Source organism: Hippopotamus amphibius, chromosome 8 (genome assembly GCF_030028045.1).
Source record: "Hippopotamus amphibius kiboko isolate mHipAmp2 chromosome 8, mHipAmp2.hap2, whole genome shotgun sequence".
Lineage (NCBI taxonomy): Eukaryota > Metazoa > Chordata > Mammalia > Artiodactyla > Hippopotamidae > Hippopotamus > Hippopotamus amphibius.
Genome location: NC_080193.1, coordinates 132008198 through 132023916, shown reverse-complemented (window position 1 = coordinate 132023916; position 15719 = coordinate 132008198).

Genomic DNA, 15719 nt, shown 5'->3' with positions numbered 1-15719 from the left:
AATTAATTAATTAATTTTAAAAAAGTACGTCCCACAAATAGAGCTTTAAAAAAAATTAATGTGATAGAATGAAGAAAATATTAGCTTTATTGTTAGAAATGATGTGTTTTAGTCCTTGCATAGCTAATGCTTCATGGGATTTGAAATAATTAAATAAGAAAAGTTTTTAGCTGTACTTGAAGTGGTATTCCACCAAAGTTCCATCATATCCATGATCTACTCACTGGGAATTCTATTTCATTGGCTTAGATCTCAATCTGGAAGTTACTTGTCCAAAATAATCAAGAATGTAAGATGGATCATAGATTTAACAGCAGCTTTTCAGGAGGGAAAATAAATGATGTAAAGTGAGGAAGGAAGGAAGGATGGGAAGGAGGGAGGAAGGAAGAAAGAAAGAGAGAGAAGAAAATAAAAGAAGTAAAACATGACCTTTTCAAATGTACTCACTAAATATGTGTACTTATATTTCAGAATTGTAAAAACATGAAAAAATAAATATATGATTTAGCAAGAAAGGGTTGAAAATAATTTCCCTGGCTATGCACACACACATGCTCTGCAAGTATAAGCTCTGACAGTAGCTATACTAATGGCATTGAGCAGTCATTTTATTTGTTTGAACTTATAGTTTCTTCACCTAAAGATGATTTGGGGCTAAGGTCATAGACCACAATTTTCTAACATGATTTGTAGCTTCAGTACATGGTCTCATTCATAGTCATGGAGAAGTAGATTTTCTTCCTTTTTGGAGCAAGATCTAGAACTCATATAGGTAGAAAGCCAAGAAATGTCAGGGGCCATCACTCATGTATTTTAGTATCTAATGAAAAATGTTAGACTCCACGTAGCTTTTGCCTGTTTTCTTCACTGCCTTGGTTTTGCTCCATGAGGTTTTCTGCTATATGTTTAATGTGTTCACCATTAAGGTCAGGTTTGTTTTTAGGTTGTCTGGCAATTTTTTCCTCCCCCTTACCAGTAGCTCTTGTCACAGACATTTTCCTCAAGTCTTTCTCATCTAGTCACACAATGCTTTGGTTGACCCTCACTCCTACAGGGTAGTTATAAACATTGCTTCTTTTGTAAATCAGGGAGTTTTTTTAGATTCTGTTTTGGTAACATCATGGGACTCACTTTTTTCCCCCCAAACTAATTGCCATCTGATGGAACCAAGAATTACATTATTTCACTCTCTTCTCATCATAGCTATTGTTATTTTATTTTATTTTTTTAAATCCTTACATTGTTCTTCTCTGCTCAAAGCTTGGCATTCTGAACTCTGAGTAATATTTCAAACAGGATGAAATGAGGTGGTGAGCCACACTGTGCCAAAATGAGATGCTTGCCCCTTCTAATCAGTGTAGTTAAATAAGAAAGACTTTGTTGAATGTCTTATAAAGCATTCCTAAGTACACATTTTATGTGTAGCTGAGTGAGGAAACAATTGGAGTACTGTGAGTTGCTTCAGAGCATAAAGCTGAATACCACATTGAAACAACTTCAAGTCCCGCAATTCTCTTTTAGAGAACTAACATCCTTTTCTTCATTAGAATAGTCTCTCTTGATATTCACATTTGGGGAAACTGAGAATCTTAATTTAGGCATTTTGCAGTTGATTTTCCTTGTCCTTTTCTTTTGTTTGATGATCATAATTGAGTGAATTTGCTGTAGTAACTCAGAAGTCTATTAGGCTTGCTGTCATGCAAATACCCTTTCTGAAAGCCGTTGTCCATTTTTAATGGCAATTTCCCCCATTTGATAGTGGGAGATGACTGAGAGGAGTGAAGAAAAATGACAACTTGAAAGAAAATCATACTAAAGACAGCCTTGGTAACCTAGCTTATTAGGTACCCAGGGGGCTAGTCTCTGGTACAGGAGGAAAAAAGCACAGGAATACGTGGTCATTCACACGTGGGCTTTAAAGTCGAATGAATAGTTTCAATGTCCTGACTGTCGTCTACTAGATTTGTGATCTTGAGCAAACCAAACAATTTCTGTGGGCCTCAAATTCATCTTCTCTAAAATGGGATCATAATAGGTCTTCCTTCTCAAGACTGAGAACTTTAATTTCTTTTATATTAGCATTTGCATAAGCCTATAAACACTTAATAATGTTATTCTTTATTACTGGGGCTCCTGCTATTGTTGTATGGATCTTTAAACATATGTTCAAAAATGACAGGGACAGTTACCCTCCTTTAGCCAAGTCTAGCCATCAGGCAGATATTTCACTGAAAGAATTAGCTAGAAGAAAATGCATTACTTCACAGATTTGTTTCTTTCCCTAGTATTTTCCTTCTTAATTTTGCTGACAAATTTTAAAGAATGAATGATTTAGCAATAATTTTCCAGAAAAGATAAACTTATAAAAAGAAACTTGAGCACTGTCTGAAAGAAGAGCAATTCTTATAATTAAAAGTTTACAAACACATTGATTTGGACAAAAATTTTGCTTTTTTAAAAAAATTATTTCAGTTTCCTTACTCGAGAAAATAATTCCAGTTATTTGTTGGCCTGTGTTGAAATGTCATGAGTAGAATGGAACAGCATAATTTTTCTCCCCTGGGGTTCAAGAGTTTATTCCTTTTGATACAACAATAAATCAACTGACAAAATGGAATTTCTTTGCAATACATATGCACCAAGTTAGGTTGCATGGACAAGTTGAGCTTCAGTTTAAATATAGAATCTCTGGAACATTTTATTATAAAGAAATAATATTTGGAAGCTTCTTAAAGAGGTAACTACAAGAGTAACTATGAGAAGAAGATGATATGATTTACAACAGTAGACCTTAAAGTGATTTCTGCAGCTTTTGAAATAACTCACCAAGTCAAACAGCAATATATATTGGGTGAGTACAAAATAATGCTGATTTAATTAATCTTTCTAACACTGTTATTTTCTTAAAGTGGACAGGACAGTTGAAATTTTATATGAATTAGCATAGTTTTATTTTACTTTCAATGCAGATTGAGTTTTTGAATCTAAGAATCCATACTCAGTATCACAACACCTTTATGTCATCACATATCTAGAAAACCCCTTAAGTAGGTCATTTGTTTCAAGAGACAAAAGCCAACTTTGTAGTTATAGACAAGACACAAACATTAAGCCAGCTCATATTTTCCTATAGCTTCTCTTTCTAGTTAAGTCTGCAAACTAATTTGGATTAAACTAAAACAGACTTTTGCTCCAAGCATTTTGGAAGTTTAAAGAGTTTGGCTAATTTTGGTTGTCTTTTCAAAATATTTCTTATATGGCTTCATGTCTGCATCCTGGAAGGGGACCAATATGTGCTCAAATCTTGTAAGAAGTTGCTCTTTTCTTCTTCCCAGGCTTCTGAAAGGCAACAAATACATGGAAGTTCTAAAGATTTTTGTCCGCTTTCCTCTAATGAGATGCTGGACAAAGTTCATTGCCACTAGGATTCAAAGTCATTGGGGAAGAAATGTAGAATATACATTATAAATAGGCTCTTGTTTTTCTGATATTCTAAAACTTAGTAGGTACTTAAATAATTTTTTAAAGAAAGTAAGAAAGAACAGCAAAGTATGTTTTAAGTCCTTTCTCATCTTTTTTCTTCTTCTTTCATATTCACTATGACTTTATTTCTTGCCAGTTGAACCTGAAGGCAGGTTATTTTAATTTCTCGTTTAGATTCTGTGCTATCATTGGTACATGGTACTACATAAGAAATCTACTCTTCTAAAAAATCTTTGCCACTGATGCCACATACAAATACCGTATGGACTAGCTCTCAGAGCCAAAGCAGGAAAAATCGCCAAAGGGTAAAAATAGTTCTTGATATGATGATATGCTGCTAAAAGCCACATGGTGTTTGGGTGCAGCATTTCACAGTCAAACAATCATAATTTCATGCCTAAAATGTGCATGTTATTTCAGGAAAATACAAAATCTGAGCACTGCACATTTGCTACAGAATGACCAGTGAGTGTTGCTATAATGATTTGTTTTTCTTTTACAAATGAATATTTCTTGCTGAGCCTTTTCATGCCATATTGCCTAAGGGTGCAATGAGAGTAAGTACAAGCTGAGGTGAGAGTAGGAGGGAGTATTGAGTATATCTGGTCTTTTCTGCTAAATTCCTGTAATTCTACAAACTAGGTAGGGTATTTAAAAAGCTTCTTTTCTTTTTCTTTCTCCTCTGGAATGTTAGGTATTAGTCGTCATCTCAGAAGAACTGAGCTTTGTGGGGCTTAACCTTTCAGAAGGGGGGTTTATAATCTGTCCCTAAAAGTCCTAGAGTTCCCATGCAATATTTAATAAATACTTACAACAGGAAAATTCTCCCTTCCTTTAAGTTGTAATGGATTTGAAAGGGTTCAGTTGGTCTGGGACCATGGTCATTGCAATGTGGACACAAGAACATATTGACAGTTTCACTAAGTACTTTTCATATATTAGTTAAGCTATAAGATGCTACATACTCAGGTTGCAGGGGAGTAGGATAGTGAGGTACAAGGAGGAATTAATGGAGGCAAAAATTGGAAATAAAAAAGAAAATTAATTAGGGTGTTTTTTTTGTTTTGTTTCATTTTGTTTTGGTAACAAAAAGTTGCTTACCCAAAAAGAAAAATGAAGCCCAGAAATTATTAAACACAAGTTGAAGGCTTATGGTACCTAACAACTAGGAAAATATTTTAAAACTTGGAGACAAAAAAAAAAAAACAAAACCCGTTAAAAGGTTACAGTAGTCATGATGATAGCTAATTAATCCAAAAATCAAACCAGAATAAATGGAAAAAGGTGTAAATCTTTATTATAATAATAATTGACAGCTTTATATGAAGCTGTGTGCCAGGCACTTTAAGAAAATTAATTCATTTAATTATCTACAGAAAACTTTACTACTATACCCATTTTACACATGAAGAAACTGAGGCAGAGAAATTAAGATATTATAAGCAGAACTTTGGAATCCTGGCCAGTTGGCAAGCTGGATAGCTCTGAGAATAGTTAGGAACTGAGGCTGAAGGTGCAGACATATAACCTATCGGTATGACATCTACATGGAAATAGAGCTAGGGAAAAAAATTACCAAGTACTGGATTAATAAAAGAAGACAATGTGAAAAGGAAATTATAATAAAAGCTATTTAATATAATTGAAAGATGTTACTCTGTACACTTGTCATCTACCTCAGCTCAATATTTTCTAGGCTGGCAACAATATATTTTAGAGCTGGAGAGGCTCTTAAAGGTCACCTAGTCCAGTGAAATTCAACCTTTTTTTGAAAGAAACTCACCTGAAGGAGAACACTTACATGCAGGGCACATCCCAAGATGAAGATGCTGAGGGCTAAAGAGATTAACTCAAGATTTTACAGTTAATTAGTAGTAGAGTGAGGAATCTGACTCAGCTGTTCTAATTCCTAGCTCAAATGATTGAATATATGTTTGGTGAGGAATAGAAGGAAAAGACAATGTCTCCAAGGTCATATTGCTAAAGTGGATACTGGGCATATTTATTGACCTTTATGTCTCAGTGCTGTAATAATGCACAGCACAGATATAATTGCAATCTCCCTGTTTCCTTTATCTAGCAAAGAAGAGAAACAGGGCATTTGCGATACACTTGTGATAGACTAGGGCATTCTCAGACCGTGGAGAACAGGTGCCCTATCTAGACTTTGGGAAGGTTTCCCAGATAGTTTTTGAAAAATGGGTAAGAATTGGTCAAATGAGAAATTGGAGGAAGATGGGTCTAGCCAGACCAAAAGAGTGCTGTATAGGGGAACAACTAAAGATGGTATTGTTTGAGTTGAATGCAGAGTTCACATAATGGGAAGTGAGAGGGTGAAGCTGAAGTGTAGACAGGGGCCAGGTATTGAAGAGCTTTCCATGCAATATTAAGGAGTTTGAGCTGTGTCTGGAAGACCTTGAAAGTTTTTTACAAGATACTGATATTTATCAGATTTAAATTACAGCAAGATCACCTGGTTTGCAGTGAGAGTAGACCCTTGGCAAGGAAACCAAGTGAAAGAGGGTATAGCAATAATCCATGTGAACAGGGAAGTGGCTTGTAGTTCTAGAAAGCCCATGTAGATGGAAAGAATGCATAGATTTGAGATGCTTAAGAAGCTAAATTGTATATTTCATAACAATTAAGTGTGAGTGATGAGAAAGCAATATATGAAAATCATGTTTTGGATGGAATTATGTCCCCCTCAAATCCATATATTGAAACCTGAAGCCCCCATGTGACTGTATTTGGAGATAGGGACTTTATGGATGTAACTACCATTAAATGAGGTCATAAGGATGGGATACAAATCCTATAGAACTAATGTCTTTATAAGAAGAAGAAAGGACATAAGAGCTCACTCTTCTCTCTCTCTCTCCCCCTATGCACGCCCAGGAGAAAGGCCATGTAAGACATAGAGAGAAGGTGGCTATCTACAAGCCCAATCTAAAGAGCCCCCATAAGGAACTGAATTGGCCAGCACCTTGATCTGGGACTTGCAGCTTCCAGATCTTTAAGAAAATTACTTTCTTTTGTTTAAGCTATCTAGTCTACGGTATTTTGTTATGGCAGCCCAAACTGACTAATATATTAAGCTCTACAGTTTGTCACTTCTCTCATCCCTAGTATTACATAATAGTGACATTTACCAATTTTGGAAATAAGGGAAGGGGAGTTTTAGCTGTGATTCTTAGAGGAGGAACCTCCCAAGAAGGAGTTAGAGATTTAAGAGAAAAATCCTGGAAGTGTAGTGTCACAGAAGTCAATGAAGATGACATCAAGGAGAGAATGGTCAAGTGTCAAATGCAGTGGAAAGGACAAGAAAATTAAGGACTAAAAAGAGTTCATTGATTGTAGCCATAGGAAGCTTGTATGAGAATGACTTAAAAGCTCAGGAGGTTGAGTGTGTTGTCAAGAGAATGCTCCACTCTAACATCCTGCTTGAGGAGCATAGTTGAATGATGGCTCCAGCCATTGTCCTTCTGGATTTATCAGCATTGGAGCAGAGTCCTTATTTTCCATTAGCTGCTTAAGGCTAATGACTGAGTACAGTGGGAGTTCAGTGGGAGTACACTGTAGATCCCTGAGAGACCTGGCATTCCTTAACTGGGCAACTCTAGTTCAAGGTGTCTCCTCTGGCCAGGCTGAAACTATCCTAGATATACACTATAGTCTGAGTCTCTTCCTAACCAATCCTCCTTCCTGCATGGCTCAGGAAGAGCTCATATCAGCATGTCTGAAAGCTCTCCCCACTTTCTATTCTTGCCTACCCTTTCTTCTTTATGGGTATTTCCCCCTAGAAATCTCTTCTTGCACATTTAATTCTGTCCTGCTATGTGCTCCTCTGAAAATGCAAACTGACAATTAGAAATCAATAAGAGGTAAAAACTGGAGCAATTATCATGCAAATGACATTTTCTAGGAACGTGGCTACTAGGAAGGAGTAATCATTAAATGGGTAGAGAAGTTTCTCTGAGAAGTCAGAAAGGGTAGAATCTAGAAGCCAGCAGGAAAGTAGTCTCAAAAAAGGATAAGCCTTCTATTTTCACACAGTGGAGAAGGGAAAGGGGATAAAGATGCAATGATCTTATAGGTTTAGTGGGAGGATCTTAAAACAATTTTCATTTTCTGGCTCCTTTGTATTCTGTGAATTAGGAGATAAAGTCTCCCTTGAGAGCAAAGGGCATAGCTAGGGGTTTGAGGAAGGAAGTCTGAAATAGACACTGTTTGCCCCTGCAATGTAGAGCACTGGAGAGAGAGCAAACTAAGGAGACACAGATGGACTTTGGGGCAGATTTAAGGGCCAAGGTGAACTTGGTTGACTGCATTTATCTTTTTTGATGAATTCAGTCATTTTTTTATTAAGTGAGAAAAGTGTGAGAGTTGAATTTCAATTTCCCTGTTTTCAGACATTGCTTCCGACTACATACATCCCTGTCACTGTTTTCTACTATTTGGGCAACTTGAATGAAAGTGTTTCTGAGAGTTTGAATTACAGTGGTAGTTGTTTCAGGATCCCTGGTTCTTTAAGGACCCTGACAGAGTGTAGCAGTAGTAGAGTGACTCCTAGCCTTTAGTATGAAAAGTGATATCTGACTACTAGTTCTTAACTAATAAAAATCAAAATACTGAAACAATAAAAGGATTATCCTTAATATCTTCTCACCTCTCCTTTGCATACCTTTTCTGAGGCATTTCAAGTCTTTCTGATGGGCTACTCATGTAGCACCCACCATCTGGTCTCATCACTTATAAATAATGGAAAACCCAAAGGGAACCCATGAGGGATGTTATTTCACCTTATTGGTAACCTGAAAATTATAGTTTCATAACATGACAAAGGAATGGAGAAGAGAGGTGTATGTCTGAAGTATCCTATAACAAGGAAAAGCAATCATTAATAGCAAACTGATAAGAATCAGACATAACTGAGTTTTATTTCTTAAGAGAAATAAAAAGATCTAATTAGTTGTGTTACTGACACTGGATATTGCTATATGCACATAGAAAACAGTGACTGTCAATTCCTTCATTGTATTTGTCAAATCCCATTGGCAAAATTGTTGGTAGATAGGCATGTAAATAGAGAATTTGGGTACAAATGTATTTCTTACTGTTAATTATACATATCATTTGTTGAAAATTCCATCACCTGAAGACACAATCAAACATGAACACAAAGACTTTGACCTGACCCTACCATACAAATGAGAATGGATAAAGTGTCCCAAAATTAAATAGCATAGAAAAAGACAGTGATTAGGAGATAAATCAGTCTTTAAACATGTTTACTACATTCCAAAAGACTCAGGGTAAAAACTATCCTGTATTAATGAAGGTTTAATAACCACAAGTAAGTAATCTTTCTATATTTTATCTTCCTTTTTTTGTATGACAAACATGTATTGGTTGCTACCACATTTATGAAAGCCTCCTATAGACTGTAAGGAATTTAAGATAACATAAGTTCATACTTTCTTCTTTGGAGAAAATGTATATTTGTGAGTACACAGAAGATTGAAGACTCACTGTTATATTCCGTATGAGATCCTCATAAAAGTGTTATAGAAAAAATGCATTATTTTTCTTTCCACGAACAACATATTTTCTTTATCCTATCTTTCCTTGAAAATGAAGTAGGTGGCTTTACTTCTCATTTTTTGGCAAGAGAAGTGCACACTTTTTAATTTTAGCAAATTCATGTATACTCACTGTACAAGTGGGGCAACTGTAATTAGGCAGAATTTTTCAGAATTGATTGCATTTGTGAGTGTGTGTGTGCATGTATAATGTCAAGAGAGTAAAATGATATGAAGTTTATCCTAATCGTACAACCTATCAATATCTACGGTATTTCACAAGGTACTGCTTAGAGATATACATATGTTTGAGGTACCATAAGAGCATTAAGATTTTCTGAGTGATTTGAAAAAAAATCAAATACTGAAGATTTACTATAGCTTCTGTTGAGAGTATATTTTACTTCTTAATCAATAATCCATGCATTGGATACATGTGAACTTTTAATTAACCAGGGCATCATTTTCAAATTATTCCATTTAAATAATTTATCCAATAATTTTTAATCATTTTTTATTTAAAAAAGACAAAAATGTATTTAATGTCATGCCACAAGTTTTGAAAATTGTATTTTCAGATAGTAAATTGATATTTGATTTTAAAGGCATAGTATTTTGTAAATATCAGACATTTTTATAACAACAAGGATGATGTCTTTTAGGTTTTTACTTTAAATTCTCAAAAATAGTTATAACTACCAAGTTTTAAATTTTATGTTTAAAGCATGCAGATTGATGGCAGTTTTGAAGAGCAAACAGGAAACTTAGAAGCTTATAAGCTAGCTTTTATACTCATGCCTAAATTTATGTAACTTATTTAACTTTTATAGGCTTCATTTTGATTCCTGTGATCCTTGACACATCTAATGTTGTTTGTTATGAGTAGATTCAACATTTTTATATCTTCCCTAATACATGAGCTAATTCAGTTTGCAGTCAATTTTAATAAAATTATGAATAAATAACAGGCACTGTCTCAAGCATATCACTAAGTAGTTACAGTGGCAGTCTCGCCACTGCAGGCCTATATGCTAAGGGAGTTATGTTCTTATTCTCTTTATAACAGCTTTGCCATTATGACAAAAACAAAAAAGGTTGATTCTGAGTAATATGGCAATGTTTTCCCTAGTGATTTCTTGATACATCAGTTTCTCCTTTGGACTCTAGCATCCTGTGATTTTTACTTTCTTTTGAAGACCATGTTTATTGGGACTCGGTTTTTTGTTTTTTTGTTTTTTTTTAAACTCAGTCAAGTTTCATGAGGAAATAGCCTAAGAAATCATTCTCAAAATTCAGATTCACAGTATTTTTAAATTGGACTTGAGAGTGACAGGCAAGCTAGATGCGGGGACAGCCTCAGCGGAGGAAGTGCCTGGGGCCCTAGCAGCTGAATGCCCCAGGCAATGTGTAAAGACAGAACTGCTCTCTGAACTGGGAAGGCACCTCGCTGGACAGATTTGCTTGTTGGAGTTGTTGTTTGTTTTTTTCTTTTTTTTTCCTTTCTGCTTTTGAATCAAGATGGAGAAATTGTTTCGCTCTGACATTATAAAAAAAAAAAAGAAATCAGGCAAGACAACTCATGAGATGTATATTCTCTTCTCAGTGTGTGCCTGTAACTCCCACTGACAGTGATGGCAGTTATGCAGATGCATGCAGAAGAAAATAGACTCTTTTTAACATTAAACATCAGATTTGGGTCTCCCCAGAGAAAGCTGGTTACTGGAGTGGCTGTGAATGATGCATTTTCATGGAATGTTTTAGCCATAAATCAATCCTGAATCATACTTTTCCTAGAGTTCTTTGCTGCTCTTCTGAGATCCTAGTGTATCACTCACACACTGACTCTATTTCAGACTGAGCATAAATACATTTACCAAAATAAGATTCAAATAATTAAATGTAACTTTTATAATTGTTTTCCTCTGAAGATCCAGAGCCTAATCTGGCTGTGGTTAATGGTTTTAATTTGACTTATAATACAGTGTCAGTTTATTTAGTTGAAATTAGTTTTCCATTTCTCTCCTTTTTGTAAGCGCTGGCTGTTTACTTAACAATATTTGGCTTTGCCTAATGATATGTACAGAAGACAGTGCTAAGTGGAACATCAGCTGTTTACATCAGCTCTAACAATTAATGCATGTTAATTTTTAATTACACTGATTGTACTAGAGGCAGAATGTATGTTTCTTCACAGAACAGATGTACTAGTCAGCTTGGCTGGTGAACATGCATATCGATCAGATGTTGGTGCTGCCAACAATTTAGCAAAGTCTGCTAAGAGTGCCGGTTTCTAATGTACTTACAAGTTTACGGCTTAGAGTCCTGGTGGAGGCAATACAGCTCCATGCTACATCCTTTAATGTTTACAGATAATCACAATATGTCTGTTTTGTGGTTAGCATTCCACAGTGTATGATTAGAAGATTGAATAGGTATGAGGGGATCTAAAGGTGTCTTCACTTGTAGACTGCTTTCTCCATTCTTGTTTTGAGGCAGTGTCTTTCAAGATTTTATTTTGCCATTAGGAATTTTTTTTAACTCATGGTTGTTGTGTTAATATTAGGTGCCTGACATGGATGACCACTGTCACTGCAAGGAGAAATTGAAAAGATAATATAGTTACTTGTACATAAATCTGTCTCTATTGAGTACTATCACCAGAGCTAGTTGGGAAATATATAGAAAATGCCAAGAAGTAAGAAAAGACAGCAGACAGGCCTACAGTCAATTGTCAATCAATTAAGAAGCATTTACTGAATAGTTCAATATGCTGAACATTTCGCTGAGCACTATAGGTTGCCTAGACTTCAGGGATAGAAAGAAATCTCAAAATCCTTTGCTCTTAAGGGACTAGGACTCTCACTGGAGAAATAATACTTGCAGACAGAAAACAATTAAAGAACAGTTACATACTGTAGTTGATAATACGTAGTTGATAATGTGAACATTCCTGTCAATAAAACACATGGAGAAAATGCCGTATGATAGAGTTGAACGAGAGTAGAACTGGAGTTGTTTACCTCCAAAATATGATTTGACTATATAGGTTTTAAGTAATTGTTTCTTAATTAGCTTTACCCAAATTTTCTACACTATTTTACAGATAAGAACATCAAATAAAAATGTTTTATTTTCCTTTAGCATATTCCCAGCTACTGTCCTCTAAAACAATTCTAAAGGAATTCCTTGGGTCTCTTTTTACTTATGGGTAAAGAATGAGTAGGTGGGAATAAACCTACCTAAGGAGGCAAAAGACCTATACTTGGAAAACTGTAAGACAATGATGAAAGAAGTTGAAGAGTATACAAACAGATAGAAGGATATACCATGTTCTTAGATTGGAAGAATCAATATTATTAAAATGACCATACTATCCATGGCAATCTACAGATCCAATGTAATCCCTTTCAAAATAGCAATGGCATTTTTCACAGAACTAGAACAAAAAAATTTTAAAATTTGTATGGAAACACAAAAGGTTCCAAATAGCCAAAACAATCTTGATATAGAAGAACAGAGCTGGAGGAATCACACTCCCTGACTTCAAACTATACTACAAAGCTGCAATAATCAAAACAGTTTGGTACTGGTACAAAAAAGACACATAGATCAATGGACCAGGATAGAAAGCCCAGAAATAAATGCATGCACTTATGGTCAGTTAATCTATGACAAAGGAGGCAAGAATATACAATGGAGAAAAGACAGTCTCTGCAATAAGTGGTGCTGGGAAAACTAGACAGCTACATCTAAAAGAATGAAATTAGAACATTCTCTAACCCATAAACAAAATCAACTCAAAATAGATTAAAGATTAAATGTAAGAATGAATACTATAAAACTCCTAGAGGAAAACAAAGGCAGAACACTCTTTAACATAAATTGTAGAAATATTTTTTCAATCTGTTTCCAGAAGTGAAAAATGTAAAAGCAAACATAAACAAATGAGGCCTAATTAAACTTAAAAGCTTTTGCATAGCAAAAGAAACCTTAAACAAAACAAGTAGACAACCTACTGGATAGGAGAAAGTATTTGTAAATTATATGACTGATAAGGGATTAATATTCAACACATATAAACAGATCATATAATTCAAATCAAAAACAAAAAACCCAATTAAAAAATGTGCAAAAGAAATGAATAGATGTTTTTCCAAAGAGGAAAAGAAGATGGCTAATAGGCATGTGAAAAGATGTTCATTGCTAATCATCAGGGAAATACAAATCAAAACCACAATGAGATATCACCTCACATCTGTCAGAATGGCTATCATCAAAAAGAACACAAATAAGAAATGTCGGGGAGGATGTGGAGAAAAGGGAACCCTCTTACACTGTTGGTAAGAATGTAAATTGGTGCAGCCACTGTGGAAAATAGTATGGAGGTTTCTCAAAAAACTAAAAATAGGACTACCATATGACCCAGCAATTCTACTTCTGGGTATGGATCCAAAGAAAACAAAAACACTAATTTGAAAAGATACATGCACTCCAATGTTCATAGCTGCATTGTTTAAAATTGCCAAGATATGGAAGCAACTTAGATGTCCATCAACTGATGAATGGATAAAGAAGATGAGGTATATTTACGCAATATAATGCTACTCAGCCATAGTAAAGGGGAAATTTTGCCTTTTGCAACAACATGGATAAACTTGGAGGGCATTATGCTAAGTGAAATAAGACAGAGAAAGACAAAATACTGTATGTTTTCAATTATATATGAAAACTAAAAAATACAACAAACTAACAGATATAACAAAAAAGTAGACTCACAGATATAGAGAACAAACTAGCAGTAAATGGTGGAGAGAGGGATGGGGGATGGGGCAATTTAGGAGTAGGGGCTTAGAGGTACAAACTATTAGATATAAAATAAGCTACAAGGATATATTATATAGCATGGGAATATAGCCAATATTTTATAATAACTATAAATTGAGTATAACCTTTAAATATTGTGAATCACTATATTGTACACCTGTAACATATAATATTGCACAGCAACTATATTTCAATAATAAAAGAAGGTGAAATAAAGGCATCCCTAGATATAATAAAATATGTAAAAAACAATACTTAAGAGAATTTGTTGCTAGAAGTCTTACTTTACAAAAAACATTAAAGGAACTTTTCAGGCTAAAGTTAAGTGACTTCAGAGAGTAATTCAAATTGATATAAAAAATCCAGTAATACATTTTTATAATTATAAAAGGCAGTATAAATGCATATTTCTTCTACTTTCTTTCCTTACAGATTTTTAAAATTGTTTATGTATATCTATAAACACGTATATATATAGTTATATCTATATGATATAGACATATGCAGTCATCCCTTGGTGTCCTTAGGGATTACTTTAAGGACCCTCTGTGGATGCTGAAATTCACAGATGCTCAAAACCCTTATAGTCGGCCCTCCATGTTTGTGAGTTCCACATCCATAGACATGGAGAACCGACTGTATATTTACTGAAAAAAATCCATGTATAGGTGGACCCACACAGTTCAAACCCATGTTGTCCAACAGTCACCTGTAATATATTTGCCAATAACAGCACAGAACAGGTGGGTAGATGCAAAGATAAGATGGAAATTTGAATCAGCAGAATAAATGAAGAGACTCAGAAATGACAGTAAGAAGGTTAAAACACAGACGTTTTTCAAGGGTCAACTATAATATATTTGCCAATAACAGCACAAAAGAGGTGAGTAGGGGCAAAACTGTATTAGGTCAATGAAATGACTACAGATGGAAACTTAAATCAGTAAGAATAAATGAAGAGACTCAGAAATGATAAATAAGAAGGTTAATATACAAATCTTATAAATACACATTTGCTCACATTTTTACCTTCTTTAAAATGCATAAATTAAATAATTTCCATAATGCATTTTTGGATTTATAGCAGTTATAGGTGTAATACATAGAAGAATAATACCACAAAAAAAAGTGAAAAAAGAGAATCAGGCTATATAGGAATAATGCTTCCATATCTCACTGGAATTGTTGGTATAATATGAAGATGTTTCTTATAAGTTAGTACATATATGGTAAGCCTGACATCAACCACAAAGGAAATAACTCACAAAATAGAATAAAAAATGAAGGAAATAAAATCACTCCACTAGAAAATATTTAATTAATGTTAAAGAAAGCAGTAAAGGAAGAATAAAGGGGAAATACATTAGAGATATAGAAAACAAAGTAAAATGGCAAATATAAATTCAGCTATGTCAGTAATAACATTAAATATGAATCAATTCCAATCATAAGTCAGATATTATCAGGATGAAAAAAGACCTATCTATATTCTGTCTATAGGACACATACTTTACAGTCAAAAGTAAAAATAGTTTTCAAAAAGCAATGTATGAAAAAAAGATATAGTACACAATCAGCAACCATAAGAAAGTGGGACTGGCTATAAAGATAAACTTTAAATCAAAAGTGTTACTAGACATAAATGGGGACACATAATGATAAAAGGATCAATCCATCAGGAAGAGATGATAATTATACGTTTATATCTGCCTAGCAACAGAGTACAAAAATACAACAAAAGAAAAAAGTGACAGAAATAAAGGGGAAAATAGACAATGTAACACTAATATTTGGAGATTTAATACCCTACTCTTCATAATGGATAGACCAAAT